This window comes from Parasteatoda tepidariorum, unplaced genomic scaffold, assembly GCF_043381705.1.
Source record: "Parasteatoda tepidariorum isolate YZ-2023 unplaced genomic scaffold, CAS_Ptep_4.0 HiC_scaffold_3037, whole genome shotgun sequence".
In the NCBI taxonomy this organism is placed as follows: domain Eukaryota; kingdom Metazoa; phylum Arthropoda; class Arachnida; order Araneae; family Theridiidae; genus Parasteatoda; species Parasteatoda tepidariorum.
Window position 1 is genome coordinate 1 of NW_027261633.1, and position 5,680 is coordinate 5,680.

Genomic DNA, 5,680 nt, shown 5'->3' on the forward strand with positions numbered 1-5,680 from the left:
GATTTTTGAGAAAATGTTTTCTAGTTGTTTTCTTATAATGTTTTATAAATTTTATATTAATTTAAAGTTAGTTTTCACACCACTTTTTTTCAAAATTTTTCCTTATTTCCCAAACTTTTCACTACATTTTTCTAAACCCGTCTTTCTACTAGCTCTTGTGGTGAGGCTTTTAAAATATAGCAAAAATTTCCTAAAATTCTGAAAGCTTTAGCCTTTAATTGTGTTAAAAAATGTGTATAGCTGATTAAAAAAGAGTATTAGTTGTCATGTATTAATGAGTATTTTTGCTTTATCCTACCACTCTCTTAGTAGTAGAGAAGTGGTGATACTTAGTATTCACTCGAGTGAGTTTCAAAAATTTCTGTTTATGAATATATTAAATTGCTTAAAAACTGAAGAGTGCAGAAACCAATTACGGATTAAGAATCAATGACTCCGTTCAAAAATCTGATGATTCGGAAAACAAGCAAAAAAATGTTCCTGTGTGTAATTTATGCAAAGCAATGGAATAAAATGTTTTTTTCTGGAATTAATTCATTAATATTTTGGTTTTACTTTTACTATAGGATCTCCCTGTCATCCTAATTCTTGTGGTAATGGAGCTTGTGTAGAAATTGGTGACAGTTATACGTGCATTTGTCCCTCTGATGGATTTTCTTACACTGGCAACTGTGGTATTCTAATTTATTTAATAACAATAACCAATAAAGTTTGTTAAATGTAATACTTTCGCTTATTTAAGAAGCGTTTGCAACACCATGAAAAAATAAGCTGATTGTTGAGTTAAGAATTTAGGCTCCCAATTTTTTATTTGTCATTTTCTGGCTTGTATATTACAGTTTTTCACAAAACAAGATAGTTTATTTAACAAATTTTACAGCTACACAATAGATGACGTTTTAGAAGTCATGAAATCACGTTTCAACCACTCTTTAGGTAGATGTAAACAAAAAAAGAAGGTAAAAATGAATTCTATTCCAAATGTCACAATAGATTTCCCTGCCAAAATAAGTAATTTGTTTAAAAATATGTAATATTTCAGTTCAAAGCAGTTATGTATATCTATTATTGTTTTGAAAAGTGTCGTGATTAAAAATTAAAGTATACTGATGTTTTATTTTTAAATTAAGTGCCTCTACCCGGAATAAATTTTTTAGGCATACCCTACACCAGGGGTGTCGAACTCAAACGCTAACTTGGTCCAAATAAACAATGCCTAACGTTAGGTGGGCTGCAAAAAAAAATCAATGTTTATGGAAACAAATATTTTTATTTTGAAAGTTATTGTTAACGTCCTGACATCTCTTCTCTGCTATTATCTTTTCCATTTCGATCCGAAAATTTTATTGGCCGAGACTACTTTCAAAATTGACCCAACGTGAGAGTTATTAATACGGTTTTAACAGAAAATAATTGCTCTCTCTGATAAGTACTTCCAAACTTGGAAATAATTTCACACGCAAATTTTGAAATTTAGACACACCCACTTCAATGAATTTTGCCTTCAAATTTGAGTCGCACTGTATCTCAATCACTTCCATTTGCCAATAACTGGTACTGAGTCCATATTTGAGAAAATCGAGGAAAACAAACAAAATTTGTCCTCCAAGGAATTAAAATCTTTAAACCTTGTTTCAAATTCTGTTCTAAGATTTGAAATTTTTTCTGCGTATTTTTGATANAAATCTTCATTTTTCAGTTGCCTTTCCCAAATAAATAGTTTACATTTGAATTATTTTTTAATTATGTCAAACATGTTCGTAATGATCTGATCCTTGCCTTGTAACAATAAATTTAAATCGGATAAGTGTTTGGTTATGTCAACCGTAAAAGATAAATCTTGCGACCATATTTGATCGGAGAACAAGCTTGTATCTTGATTTATAGTTTGTAAAAACTTACATATTTTTTCTTTCAAATCCCAGAATTGATTGAGAACCTTGGAGCAAGGTAACCAACTTACCTCGCTATAATAGGATAAGCCTGATTATGTACTAATTGATAGCTTAGTGTGAAACGGACTCCATTTCAGCCAATTAGAATTTTACATTTTCGAGCGGACAATTTTAAAATGATCCGTATAGTTTATAAATAAAGTATATTATAATTTTATATGTTGGTTTCGTTTCTAATTCACATTTCTATTTTATTTTTACTTTTGCTTCGAATATATTGACTGGGCCAACAAAAATGTTCATCTTGGGCCGCATACTGTACTCGGGCCGCGAGTTTGACACCCCTGCCCTACACTGATGTTTTTTTAATTAAATGTATTTGTCCGGTATATCTTACACTGGCGTTTTTTCTAGATTTTGTATCACTGCCTGAAACTCATTTGCCCGGTATACCCTATACTGATGTTTTTGAAATACCACTGCTTGGTATAGGTTGTTCCTGGTATATCCAAACCATAAGCTGTTTCAGCATACTCATCAGTGTCTCTAAATGCTGTTTAAAATTTTCTCCCGTATTGTAGTTCACACTGAATGCAGTACAAGTTCGCGATTTTTATTTCGCATTTTGACCAAAAGAAGCGGTAATTATTAATTTTAGAATTTTTATTAATAATAACCAGATTTATCACTTCAACCATAACACATATACAAAGAGGCACACCCATGTCCCAATTCTAAATAAACCGTTTAATCACATTTATCAAACTTCATTGGTTATTATTAATAATAACCGGTTGTTATTAAGAATTACCGATAATTATTAAACACAATCGGAAATTATTAATAATAACCGGATTTATCACTTTTACAGTAACAAATTCAATGTCATAGATTATTCTTGAATCAATGAGTATTAAAGGAAAGTTTTTTGCATAGTTTCGTTTCAGTTAATTTCCGACATCGGGTAATCCGATTAATTTATATTGTTTATTGTTTCTTAATAACAGGATTGTTTCTTAAACAGATTAATCAGGACAATAACTTTGTAGTATTCAATGGGCCTTTCTGAACAGTTAACACTTGCACGTCATTCCCTAAACTTTTATATACAAGTTAAAGGGCCATTCAGTATAAAGTATTTATAAACCTTACTATAAACTAGTAAATCATGATAAATTGCTGAGAAGTTATCGTTGCTATCCTTTAGAAAATTTCGGATTTTGAAATTTCTCTATGCTTGTTTAATATTCATACTGTGTTTCATATTCATACTCATCGCTGTGTTCATATTTTGATAAAAGTAGTAGTTCTTTTTTGACGACGTAAAGGTTTTTCAAGATCTTGAGAATTCAATTTTTGTGACTAAGGATTGGATATTTGCTATTTGAGAAGTAGAATACGTGATTAGGCTCAACCCAGTGATTTAAATCACTTGTTTTCGTTTAAACATGTGATCGTGCTTGGCGGATTGATGTTACAGTAAATAAACTTGGTCTGTTATCACGCTGAATCGAATCTCGGATCAAATTTAATGGGACATCTGTAAGCAATGTCTCGCGTGTATATCGAACCTGATTGGCTTTTGAATCTTGTCAGAGAAGAATGCTGCGTTTTTACCACGATAACTTCACTCGCAGTTCTTTAGATTTTCTTTTAGTACTTTGCTCGCACTTTGGAGTTGATTTTAATTTTCTGATTGTAATTGTTTTCTGTTTCAGTAACAGAAAACTGCAACCCGAACCCTTGCAAAAATGACGGAGTGTGTGTACCTTTATCTGAAAAGGCTACTTACGAATGTGTTTGTCTGGAAGGTTATAATGGGACAAATTGTGAAATTGGTAAATTGTATTAACTTTTATTTTATTAATCACTTTAAGAGCGAAAACAGTACTTGTTCGACAGCAGAAAGAAGAAAATTATTGTAGATTTTTCGCTTTCAGCACTGTTCTGATAAAAAAAAAATCATCACAATAAGATTTAATTTGGCAATTTTAGCAATAGTAACCACACAGAAAACAATGTTCTCCTCCACTTTTCACGAATCTATTAGAAAGTATGAAAAGTTGAATTCTGAAAGTTTAAAGGAATGTCTGGTTGCTTCTAATGACAAATGTGCAAAGCTCCCAAATTATAATTCCCTAGTATCAATTTTTATGCCGATTTTAAAATGGCACCTTTGTTGTTGTTGTGTCCAATCCTTCACAATATAGCCTCAGCTATATCAAATCCATGAGTCCAAATTCTCTGGCAAAGTTGCACACCAAAATTGGTCGCAAGAGAATGTTATCCAAGGAGAATGCGAGATTATCATTCATGTGTTCGGGGGAAGAATGCTTCAATTTGGACTTGCTACATGATGGGAAGACTTTTCGCCTAATTAGTAAAGTCAGACTTTTTAAATGGCTACTGATGAACTGTGAAACTGCCCATTGATCCGATATATCTTACCTGAACTCTGGAGCACCTCCAAGGTTTTTTTCTGCCAAACCAGTGGTGAACAGGAGGGATTAACCAGAGTTGCCTGTCGCAGTTTCTCTTCAGGGAGAAATTTTTTTGATAGGTAATGAGGTAGTCACATGTTGTAGCCTAAGTAGTGTCCCCTTTTAATACTTAATTATTTTTTATCTCTCATAGAACCCTCTATGGGCCAAAACGAATGTTGCCCCCTAAAATTATTCCTCATAAGGCATGCATCCCACTAGTTTATTTCAAAATTGGCGAGTCACACTTCCCTAGTTTCCCTTGTCAGCGTAAAAAAATTTTGGCGCATCTCAGCTCCAAAAAAGATGGCAATTACTTTGTACCAAATTTGTTTAGTGAAACACCAGGCACAACTCTTATTTCTTGGAGGCTTTTGAATTTTTTGATATTCATATCGCGCCAATATTGATTATTTTGGAAGTGAAAGTAATTTTCGAAAGGAATATTGCTATGACAGTTTGATGTAAGACTTATTCACCCAGTATCCTAAAAAAGAAAAACCGGAAGTATTGAAGTCCTCCTCTGACGTCATAACTAACTTCTCAGATCTGCCATCCGCTGATAAAAGAGAGAACCAAGGTCAGAAATAAATTGAATTCCACTAGAATGAGCTATACAACTTACGAATTTAGATGCTTGATTTAAATTACTCTTTTTAAATTTTATTCGAATTCTAAATTTAGTATTAGTCCGAAATAAAGTGTCTCTTCACAAATTTTTTTGAGTTATTCAAGATCATATCTGGGGAGATATAATATCACAGTTCTTACATCTCAGGAAGAAGAGGGAGTACTCACAAAACCTTTCAGAATATTGAGTCTGATGATCACCTTTATCCGATTAACCTAACTTGCAGTCTGTCTATGGAAATAACTCCCCTCGCCATTCATTTGGCATAGTAGCAGTAACTATGGTTACGAGGTATAACTATTTCAAGTCGGGGTGTTAGGTCAATATTTAAGACATGTTTTGGCTCGTGTCAGATGAAGAAAAGAAATATGGGGAAATAGAAGCTCGCCTCTTTGAAATTTGTTTTCTTTTTTCTTTTTTTTCCATAGCAGCAGACAATCTCCGAGTTTGTGGCAAGGGGAGTCCTTTCTATCGACAAAACGATACTGTTATATACCTAATAAGTAGAGGATTTCTGTCCTCCTTCGTTATCGTTTCATAACATTGCTTATTAGGAACATAAAAAAAAATGTATTGCTTTATTTTTATTGGTATATTAAAATTTTGTTAGCTTTCTAAATGTTTAAAATTTTTCAGACATTCGCTTGTGCCATCCGAATCCCAGGGTCCTATGA

The 5,680-nt window shown here is 32.6% G+C and overlaps 1 long non-coding RNA gene across 1 annotated transcript in view; it reads left to right on the forward strand.

The window, feature by feature from the left end:
• The first annotated feature begins 455 nt into the window (after window positions 1-455).
• Window positions 456-5,680, forward strand: part of LOC122273217 (uncharacterized) — a 6,138-nt gene continuing 913 nt past the window's right edge. Inside the window, exons 1-2 of the long non-coding RNA XR_011635982.1 lie at window positions 456-674; window positions 3,614-3,733. This is a non-coding gene — a long non-coding RNA (uncharacterized lncRNA). The remainder of the gene's footprint in view (window positions 675-3,613; window positions 3,734-5,680) is intronic.